The sequence below is a fragment of the Hibiscus syriacus genome, unplaced genomic scaffold (assembly GCF_006381635.1).
Source record: "Hibiscus syriacus cultivar Baekdansim isolate YM2019G1 unplaced genomic scaffold, ASM638163v2 tig00010263_pilon, whole genome shotgun sequence".
Classification (NCBI taxonomy): domain Eukaryota; kingdom Viridiplantae; phylum Streptophyta; class Magnoliopsida; order Malvales; family Malvaceae; genus Hibiscus; species Hibiscus syriacus.
In genome coordinates this window covers 1,023,674-1,034,924 of record NW_024062210.1, presented here as the reverse complement: position 1 = coordinate 1,034,924, position 11,251 = coordinate 1,023,674, and the positions used below count along the sequence as shown (strand labels likewise).

At 35.9% G+C, this 11,251-nt stretch overlaps 1 pseudogene; it reads left to right on the top strand.

Annotated features, from left to right (window-relative positions):
• The first annotated feature begins 484 nt into the window (after positions 1 to 484).
• LOC120203751 lies at positions 485 to 4,001 on the top strand (annotated as a pseudogene).
• The last annotated feature ends 7,250 nt before the right edge of the window (positions 4,002 to 11,251 follow it).

Below are 11,251 nucleotides of genomic sequence, written 5' to 3'. Positions count from 1 at the left end.
GGCTGTTGCCGCTCTCATTTTTTTATGTAATAGTATTTTAGATTCTTTTTTAGTGTAAATATTAGTCAAATACGGTCTTTCTCATTCCTCATTTTTAAATTTAAATACTTAGTGATTCTTTATTCTTTTAATATAAAATAATTTCACCCACTCAACATTTGATTCTAATTCCATTCTCATCATATCTATATACATGCATGATACTTATATACATACATGGACTATAAAATCATGTTGTAATCTTCGTAATATCCGTAATCACTATACCATAAGGTTAATAACTACAACCGTAATTTAGTACTATGACGTAGATAATACATAAGCATAAAAGATAGATAAATATATACAAAGAGAAAGATAGTGCATATGCTTTGACTTTCATGTCAAGAAATTAAAATCAACCACTTTCAGGACGATGCCATGATATTGATATATACAAGCACTCAGCATATGCGTATATGCCTGAGGTAGCGTGGAGGAAAAGACTGATTGAATGATAACTCCATTTTCCAACTCAAACCTTCTGGTTCTGCAAGTTTTGCTTAATACGAGGAAGATCCTTAACAGCTTCTATCTCTGGTTTGATGTCGGTATGAGCCTTTTCAAAACCCGTCTTCTTCACTTTCATGTTTCTGTTTTGTTTTTATTTGAAGGTTTTTTTTTCCAGATTGAATAATCCTTTTCATATTACCATGCAAGATTTCCTTTTTTCTTTAAAGATTAAACATCCCCCTTTTTTTTTTCAGAAGAACAAAACTTCCTTTGCTGGTGTTTTTAAATCCTTGTCGGCAGATATTTCATCAATCATAGAATCTGTAAAATGTATAGAAGCTGAGCAAGAAATCTTTGTCGAATTCAGATGCTATCTTTATCGAGTTTTTCCGTTAATAATGGAGTTGGAGTTTGCTAAGAATCCACCCCAAAATGCAAAAGAGATTGTAGAATCTCTTTCCATGAATGTCAATTTGGCTAAAGATCTTGTTGGAGAATGCCATAAGAAGAACCATTCAGTCTCAGATTCTGAACTTGTAAAAATCGTAGCTCGACTAGAAGGGGTGATCAAAGACATAGGTGAATGTTTGTGCTTGATACCATCCGGGACATTCGGGGGTGCGACCTATGTCGAAATAGCGGTCCGGTCTCTTTCTGATGAATTGCAGAACGTACACTTTGAACTCGAGCAACCTTTAGAATCACAGATGTCTTTTGAAATGCAAATCCAGAGTCCTGAAACGTTACCAACACCGAAAGAATCCGATCTTTACCCTGTGGACGTTGAAGAATCGGTGTCCAGAGAGAGTTCTCAAGTTTTGAGTATGCCTCACTTGATTGATATCCATAAGATTACAAATCAGAGAAGCCAATTGCAGCATGAGAACAGGGACAAATCTACGGCAACACTGCCACATGTAGCTAACTACATCGAACCGATGTACGACTCATTCTTCTGTCCATTAACTAATCATATTATGGATGATCCAGTCTCCATCGAAAATGGAGTGACCTATGAGCGGAAGGCGATAACCGAGTGGTTCGAAACCTTTGGTCATCGAGACGATATAATCTGTCCAATCACAGGGATGATGCTAACAAGCAAAGTTTTAAGCACCAATGTTGCTCTAAAGACCACAATAGAAGAGTGGAAGGAGAGGAATGAAACTGCAAGGATCAAAGTTGCCCGAACCTCGTTATCCTTGGCTAGTTCGGATGTTATGATACTAGAAGCCATAATAGATCTGCAACAAGTCTGCAAAAGAAGACGGTATAATAAGGTTAAAGTACTTAGAGTTGGAATATTGCCATTGGTTATTGGATTACTTGGATACAAAGACAAAGATGTTAGATGTGAGGCTCTGGAACTATTACGACAATTAGCTGAGGAAGATGATGAAGTAAAGGTTTGGCTCTTACCCATTTCCTGCTATTGTAACCTTATCCGTATGAACTGTTTCATATATAATTTCTTTATGCAGGAAATGATTGCTAATAGAATGGATGTATGGAGATTGATTGAGTTGATATCAAGTAGCCACCAAGAAATTAGGCATGCATCATTGCTATTGTTAGTTGAGCTTTCAAGATCTCAAGCTTTGGGTGAAAAAATTGGGTCAGCTACTGGAGCAATTCTGATGCTGATCAGAGTTAAATCCGATCATCATGTTGATTCCTATGCTTCAGAAAAAGCAGATGAAATTTTGAAGAGCCTGGAGAAATTTCCGGATAACGTAAAGAGGATGGCGGAATATGGATTCTTGGAACCTCTTCTAAATCATCTAACCGAAGGTAACACCCGGATACGAGAACTCCGAGGATATATATATATATACATATCGGTTCGATTAAGAATCGAGCATGTTTCGAAGTCTGGCATAAGCCTGCTGATTAAGGTTATATGGTTTAATGAACAGGTTCTGAGGAGGTTCAAATGGAAATGACCTGCTACTTGGGGGAACTCATTCTTAGTAATGATGGTAAAACCTATGTGGCTGAGAAGGCTTCTCCAAGTCTGATTAAAATGGTGCAAAGTGGGAACACCGTTCTACGAAATGCAGCATTTAAGGCTCTATTACAAATCTCGACTCATTATCCGAATGGAAGGATCCTTGTGGAAGCCGGCATTGTCGAAATTATGGCCGAAGAAATGTTCACTCGTGGTATATATGATGAACCGATAGATTCGAAAAAAGAGGCTGCTGCGACACTTGCAAATATTCTTGAATCGGGGGTCGAACATGATGGAATCAAAGTGACTACTTATGGCCACGGAATAAGCTCCGAGTATGTTGTTTATAATATTATCTACATGCTTAAGAACTCGACTCTGGGTGAGCTCAACATCTATCTCATCAGAATTCTGTTGTGCTTAACAAAGTCACCCAAATCGATGGATACGATTGTCGAAGTCGTGAATGACAAGGAAGCAAGCTATACACTCATTGAACTCATCAATCACCCGCATGAACAGCTCGGGATTGCTGTCATCAAGCTACTCATTTTGCTCGCACCACATATCGGTAACACACTAGCCGAAAGACTCTGCAAAACCGGGGGACAACCTCGGAGTTTAATCGAATGCCCCGACGAAACTAACCACATTACAGAGAAGCGGGCTGTTTCTGTGAAATTCCTGGCGACACTACCCCAACAGAATCTCACACTCAACCTTTCTCTTCTCAACAACAACGTTGTCCCCATGATTCTTCGTAGAATCTCCTCTATCCAAGAAATGGAATGAGAACAAGCCGACATACAAGTGTTTACTTAGAGGGTCTTGTTGGAATCCTTGTTAGATTCACAACTACATTGCATGAACCACAGATCTTGTTCCTTGCAAGAACTCACAACTTGACATTGGTGTTCACTGAACTCATCAAGAAATCTAGTGATGAAGTCCAAAGATTGTCTGCCATTGGACTGGGGAATCTCTCATCAGAGTCCATAAATCTATCAAGGCCACCACAGGTAAAGAAATCCAAGTCCAAAAAACGATTCTACCTACCAAATTTCTCGTCTTCCCAGTCATTAGAAACCAGAAAGACACCAATTCTATGTCCAGTTCATAGAGGTGCTTGTTCTCCGGAAACCACATTTTGTTTGATCGATGCCAAGGCCGTAGAAAGGCTGTTAGAATGCTTCGACCATGACAATGATGAAGTCGTCGAAGCTTCAATGGAAGCTATATGTACTTTGTTGGATGATAAGGTTGATGTAGTCAAGAGTGTGAGCCTCTTGAGTGAGATGAATGCCATTCAATATATATTAAATGTGTTGAAAGAGCATAAACAAGAGGGTATATGGCAGAAATCACTTTGGATGATTGAAAAATTCTTAGTGACAGGTGGAATAAGTCAGTTTCTGATATATCACAGGATAGATTACTGCCTGCTTCATTGATTAGTGCTTTTCAGAATGGGAATGATAGTATGAAGCAGATGGCTGAGAATATTTTGAGACACTTGAACAGGATGCCTAGTCCTCCAACTACTTGCTATAGCATGTAAATGAAAGATTAAAAATGAAAAATATGCTTGAATTTCAGTTTTGGGGGTCAAAGATATTGATCTCTGAATGTCATTACCTAACTCAATCAATATTCGTTTTGTGAAAAAGTGTATTCATATATGTGTCGTGATAGAATGTGGGATCTGTTATACCATCCTCTACACTTTGCAACTTTAAAGGGGTCCTACCTCAAAATCATTAGTAAAACTCAATAATGAATAACTTACATGACTTAATTGATTTGGAGTTATAGAGTATAAATACCAAGTTAATAATGGTTTAAGCTCAAATTCCGTAGTTCTATATTCAACCTCTTTTTCCACTATATAAATCATCATCAACCACCGCATCACCTATTGTCAGGACGGATGTACTAAGCCCCATACCAGACCCAAAGAAGGTTTTACTTTAAAGATGAAGAATGTGCAAATGTAGAAGAGAGTAAACAACCTTACATGCAGGCATTGTAACAATGAAAAGATAGATAGAAAACATCATCCGAAGAAGGTGCCAGTTTATAGAAGTGCAAACGAAGTACATGCAACCGAACGACATATCAAGGAGATGCAAGGCGAAGCATGTGCAACCTCAAATACATACCGATAAGTTCTCATTTAATCTCATGGAAAGTTTCATAGAAAATGAGATGATATGTGTAATTAGTATGAATAATATGCAATTAACATGAGTATAATATATTGTAAATAAAGTAATATATTAGTACGAACACTTCATTAGAGGTCAATGAGCACCCCCTAATCGTTAGGATAATAAGTGATGACCCAAAAGACACAGTACCCTAATATAGAACGAAGATCATCTTGGGTCACTATCCCATTCAACATTGGTGAAGGATTTCAGATCAAACTCAACTTGATGAGGAGCAATCCAAAGACCATAGTTCAAAGTTCCTTTGAGATACCTGAATATACACTTTGCTTCCGACGAGTGTGATTCACAAGGATTTTGTATAAACTATGCTACTTTATGCACATCAAACGAGATATCTGGTCTGGTGTGGCACACATACAACAATGTCCCAATAGAACTACGATACATTTGAGCATCAACTGTTGCTCCTCCACTTGACTTACTCAACTTAGGTGTGAACGGGATAGGTGTGCCAACTGGTTGTGTGGTGTGTATACCAAATTTATCAAGGAGTTCTTCAACATACTTCCTTTGGCTAAGAAACAATCCTGATACTGTCTGAACGCCTCAATTCCCCAAAAATATTAAATAGCACAAAGGTCTTTTAAGGATAACTTTTCGTTGAGTCAAACTGGAATATGATCGCTATAGTCCAATTTATCTTAGATGGGAAAAAATCGAAAGCCCTAGAGAAAGAGTTAAGCTTCACGGTCTAGCCACCAAGTATATCTTGATCGATGAGACTTGTATAGAAAAAGTTTTTTGAAACTCCTCCGATATTTATGCCCTTATCGGGCCAATTATGTCATCCGAGAGGTGCTTGAGGATATATGTGGACATCATATGAGAAGTATATCTTGATCGATGAGACTTGTATAGAATATTTCACCAATTGGATGGAAGCTGAAGCTTCAGCCATAATCACTGAGAAGTAAGTTGACAACTTTATCTATAAGACTATCGTCTGTAGATATGACCTCCCACATGTGCTTCTCACAGACAATGTGACTCAGTTTCAGGACAAATTCGAAGACTGTCCACTCGAAAAGTCCCGTCAAAACTTCGCAGACTAATGACCAAACGAAGGCAGCAAATAAAAGGATTCTCTTAGACTTAAAAAAGAAGGTTGATGATGCCGACTAAGCATGGCTAGAGGAGCCCCCTAGTATTCTCTGGGCGTTATACGCCACCTCTCATATGGCTATCGGGGAAACCCCATTTAATTTTTTGTTTGGCACTGAGACCATTATCCCGATGGATGTAGGAGTTAATTCCTTCCACATCTCCCATTGTGATCCGAATAACAACGAGGATATGCTCCAGACCAATCTTGATCTATTAGAAGAAACAAGAGAAGCGATTGAAATCAGACTAACAGTTATAAACCACCAGATCGTTAAAATATTATAACTCCAAGGTCCCGAACAAACAATACTAAGTGAGAGACTTGATCCTAAGAAACATTGAGACTAGTGTATGAGAAGCTACATGGGAAAAATGATACCTAATTAGGATGGGTCATATAATGTCACCCGAAAGATTAACTTCGGTGCCTACAAGTTAGACGATATAAGCGGAAAAAAGATTCCTCGCACATTGAATATCCGCCGTAAACATTTTATATCTAAAAACACCGTATTGTACCACCATTTAATTCTCTGGAAAATTAATCAAATTAGTCCAATAAAATAGAATATGGGTATTTTCTTTTTCTAAAGCCGGCAACTATTATGCCATTTTCGTAAAGAGCCTTCAAAAAATAAATAAAAATAAACTAAGATAGTAACAATATATAATTTCCTTGTTGCTCTTTTTCAATTCCCATAAGTGATATATAATTCAAATTTTACAAAATGTTTCCATTAGGGATGGCAAACAGGTACAGTTTCGTGGATTCCGCACCGCATCCGCTCCAATTGGAGCGGGGATGGGTATAATTTTAGCGGGTAGTGGGCGGGTGTGGATTTATAAAGTGGTACCCGTCGTGGGTGGTGGGTGGGTAATGGGTTTGAGACATTACCCTCCCCGCATCCGCCCCGTATCCGCCCGCCCAGCTAAATATCTATTAAATTTTGGACCATTATGAATTTAGGTGTAATTTTAGAGACTAATTTATAAATTTTAATATTGTATAATATATAACATATAATTTAACCAAATATTAAGGATATTTAGTCTTTAATCTGGTCTTTAATTAGGAAAATATTCGGCTCTTTGATTAAACCCATAATCCCACTAACAACGTCAATTTCCATGTTCTTTAGCCTATGCTGTCCATCCAAACACAAATTAGTCGTACTATATGCATTAACATCAAAAGCAGCAGTTTCAATGTTCTTTAGCCCATCAAAACCCATATTAGGCGCACTATGAGCATTAACATCGCAAGCAACTCAACAATCCAGCTCTACGACTACATGCTCCCTACAATCTGTCTCCATAACATTCGTAGAGCCACTCCTTTGACAAATTGAAGCATGCGTTGCTACCCCATCATGAACTGTCTGGGAACCAACTCCAACATCCCATTAGTTTGCTGTCAGGCGGGTCTAGATGGGTATGTCGCTAGTGGGTAGTGGGTGTGGGGATAGATTTGAAAATGTACCCGCGTGGGCGGGTATGGATTTGAAAATTTGTACCAATCATGGGTGGTGGGCGGGTGGTGGTTTGAAAAATATTAGGTGGGTATGGGGATGGGGGAGGGGGTATCTGCACCCGACCCGCCTGTTTGCCATCCCTAGTTTCCATTAACCAACCATATGATCTATTGAGAGAGTATTTCAATTCTAAACATTAGGAATCAAACCCTAATAATATAACAATTTATATTTGGTAATTATGGATACTAAACAATGGAGGGAGCCTAATTTTTAATATTACAAGTTTGGTAAGTAAAACAAGCAGCTAAGGATAACGATGTTTGCAAAAAAGGATTTTTGTATAGAAGTTTTGCTATAAAATCCCAATTACTAACCACACTTTATCCATCATCACCTCATTTTCATCCAACAATACATACAAAATACACATAATCAGCTTCCAGACATGGCTTCTTATGGCATTGCTTCTCTACTCGTTGTCTTGCTTGTAGCTTCTTGTAAATATATACAAGACCTTTCTCCATTTCAATATTTGATCATCGCATGAATCTTAAGATCAGAAGCAATAGTAAATTTCTAGTGGCATTTCTTGTTAGTAACTATGTAATCTTTTTTTGCAGGTGTGTTGAACTCGGAAGCAAGAAAATGTGCAAGTGACAAAGATTGTGTGTCTCAGTGTCCACAGGGCGGGTTTTGTCATGTAGCAACAGGCGTTTGTGTTTGTCTTCCGACCACCAAATGCGTTAAGGATAGCGACTGTATCAGCCCTTGTTCGGGTTACAAACTCCTTAAGTGCAAAGGCGGTGTTTGTGTTTGCCAGTGAAATGATTAGAGACATTCTTTCATTACTCGAATTTACGCCTTTCAAAAAGCAATATCTTCAATTTTGGCATAAATTTGTACCGAAAGAGTAATTAATAAATGAGTGAATAACCAATGTGTTGAAGGGACACATTTTTTCTTTATTATACACTTTTCCTCTAATTTTACACTTTATAAATCATATATTTTTCCTCCAATTTATCGTAGAAATTTAAATCCAAGTTTCAAAGCTTGAGATTATTATTCTTAAAATAAATTAACAAACACATTACAATATAATTGAAGAGATACACAAAAAAAAGCATAAAGAGAAGCAAATGAGAGTTTTGTACTCTAAAATTATCAAAATCAAATCCTAATTTTATGGTTAATGGTGATGCAGTTGGTTGGAAATTATTTAGAGATTTATGACGTCCATAGAATTTGTCATGCTCAAAGTGAAGAGTTATAATACAAAGTATATATTTTATGGAACTCGTCATACTCATTTTGACGAGTTCTAATCCATTATAGAAAATATCATAGATCCTTAAATAAATTTTTCTCATTCAGATTTTCTTAATTCTTTTTCATGCCCACAATATTTTCTTAAATTTGCTTGTTATCAGTATGGTACCGATGAGGGTAGAACCACGACAGTGATCAGAAGAGCGGGTGGTTACAATCGCCCCTTAAAAAATTAAATTTATATATGTTTTAGATATATTTTTTTTGTTTTCTTCGTCTCTAAAATTTTATAAATTTATTCGTTCTTAGAATTTTATAAATTTACCTCTCTAACATAAAGTTTTACGTTTATCTCTAAACGAGGGTGGTAACCATGGTGCAAAGGTTAAGAGTAGCTAGGGTTACGGTGTGGGATTCAAAGGAATAAGATGGAGGGTTTTCTTTTCTCTAATGAACAAAAATGTGATACTAAAGAATATTAGAAAGAAACACTAATTATCTCAAAAAATTAAGGTAATTCATAATACTGACTTAAGACAGAAACAGTGAGTAGGGCAGATGTCTAGGTTTTTTTAAAAAAGAAAATGGAAAACTGGCGGGTGGACAAACAGAGAAGGGCTACACCATCGCTCCAACAGGGCATTTTCTTTGTCTAAAACCGACAACTATCATTCCATTTTTGCAAAGAACCTTCTAAATATATATAAAAAATAAACATATATAGTAACAATATATAATTTCCTTGTTGCTCTTATTCTATTTCCATAAGTGATAAAATCCCTAGAAGTAAAATAGATGTTAATTCTTTTTAGAGATTTCGAGTTGGAGTAGTTGCTATTATTTTATAATCACATAGATTATTCAGAAATATATAATTCAAATTTTATAATTATGGACAAAATTCAAAATTTTAATATTACAAAATTGGTTGGTAAAACAACCAGCTAATGATAGCAATGTTAGCAAAAAAAAGGGTACATGTCTAAAAGTTTTGTAATAAAATCCCAATTACATGTCACATTTTGTCAATCGTCAGCTCATTTTCATCTGACAATATACACAAAATACAGACGATATTCTGATAAGCTTTCATTTTATGGCTTCTTTATGCAACGCTTCTCTACTAGTTGCCTTCCTTGTAGCTTCTTGTTAGTAATTTTGATCACCACATGTATCATAAGAAAAGAAATAAGAAACTCTGAACTCGGAAGCAGTAAAATGTACTAGTGACAAAGATTGTTTTTTATTAAATAGAAATATATTATATTTTTTAAGTAAATGTCGGAATTTGAACTCATACATGATAAGACAACATGAACATCGTTTAACCAAATATAGGGAAATAAAACCGATAAGAATCAAGTATAATAAATCATCCAAAGTCCAAAATCTCTATATAACAAAAATGTTAGGATCTTCTTTTTCTGCATTATTGCTAGTAATTAGATTCCATTAACCTAAAATTTATTCTATAAAATCCTTCAATTACAATAACACTTTGTGAATCACTATCTCAAATACAAAAAAATCAAGCAATTTAGTTTAAGTCTCTCCCAAGATGTCTTCTTCTGCCGTATCCTCTATTCTAATTGTCCTGCTTGTGACATTTTGTGAGCATATATTTCTGTTCAGTTTTTCATAAAATTAATAGCTATTTATTAAAATAAAAATTGTTATTTTCACTTTATAGGTGTATCAAACTCAGTAACACAGGCGAGAGAACATCCGGAAGACACGGAATATTCACCGGCGGCGAAATCTAGCTTCCGACCATTCGAGAAACATCACTGCTTTCTCTGCGCTAAATGTCCGGAACATTGCTGGTTCTTCTGTAAATGTGTCGATGATATTTGTTTCTGCATCTAGCTAGTGTGCCTGAAAACTATGTTGTTTCATCATTTTATATGACTAAAAAGTGAAGTTCCCAAATATAATTAAACTTAATGTATTTTGGAAAACAAACAATGAGTGAAGAAGAATAAACAATATTATTAGAGTTTACTTCTCTTATTAGAATAAACAAACTTTGATGGTGTATTTTTCAAATTTTAAGATAATAGCTGCAAAACCTGTTAAATCAAGTTCTAGTAATATTCTCTAAATTATTTCAGATTGCATTGAAATTTAAAAACTTGAAAAGCATAAGATTAAAGTTGATCGAATTAGATTACAATGAATAAGCCAATTACTTATATATAATATAAGGACTAATGATAGAATTTTTCCTATATTTACTACCAGGACCAGGACACAAGTTGAACTCTAATCAGAGATACCATTTCAAACATGCATCTCAATCTAGAAAATTTGAGCATAAGTGTGGTGGTCAAATACCAGTAGATGTCATTAGAAGAAAATCTAGCCATTTCTTTTTCGCTACAATCAATGTTTACATTGATTCTAAGAGGAAAGTGATGTGTTATAATCATGACTCGAACTCCGAATCTTGTCAATACAGAACTTTAATCCCTTGTTACTTTGGATAGTTGACAGAAAGGTTCTAACTATACTCTATAGACATGGAAATGCTATCCTTTGGAGCTGAAATAACATACTTCTGCTCCTTCAAAACACCATATATGCTGCAGGCGGCAGCCCAAACATCACTCAATGAAACCATCCTGTTGTCAAGTTCATTGTTAAGTTGTTAAAGAAAACACATTCTTCTTTTGAACATGTCCGGCATTGCTGACTTTTTTTTTAAAATCCTGTAGATTAATAAGGACTTT